At 22.6% G+C, this 424-nt stretch overlaps 1 protein-coding gene across 1 annotated transcript in view; it reads right to left on the minus strand.

Moving 5' to 3' along the window:
* The window catches only part of LOC107636894 (cytochrome P450 87A3), a 7,528-nt gene that overhangs the window by 4,247 nt on the left and 2,857 nt on the right, over positions 1 to 424 (minus strand). The window lies entirely within an intron of this gene.

The raw sequence follows: 424 nt of genomic DNA on the forward strand, positions 1-424 counted from the left end.
CTAATATAAGTCAAAGTTAGCCAGTACTAGCTAGATTGTTTGTCTTCAATAGTTATTGAAGTAAAAGCTTTTTGTCGTACGGGTCTTAAAGGGGGAAAATTAATTGAACACTAAGAGAATTTAAATTGACTAGAAATTAACCTTCATGTTTAATAAAAGAATGAAGGAAGTCAAATAATTAATAACGATAAACACACTTCTGCTAATATTATAATTCGACCTTCATATATCAATTTATTAGATACTATTGCAGTGACAAAATTAAAATGATTTAGAAAATCATTGAAACCATATATATAAAGAGACCGCGAATTATTATGAAATTATTAAATATATAATCATTCATATATTTTCTGTTATCAGATTAAATTTTTTTAAAAATAGTATTATTATATAATATCAAAATTTTAAAAACTTATAAATT

Source organism: Arachis ipaensis, chromosome B04, assembly GCF_000816755.2.
Source record: "Arachis ipaensis cultivar K30076 chromosome B04, Araip1.1, whole genome shotgun sequence".
Classification (NCBI taxonomy): Eukaryota; Viridiplantae; Streptophyta; class Magnoliopsida; order Fabales; family Fabaceae; genus Arachis; species Arachis ipaensis.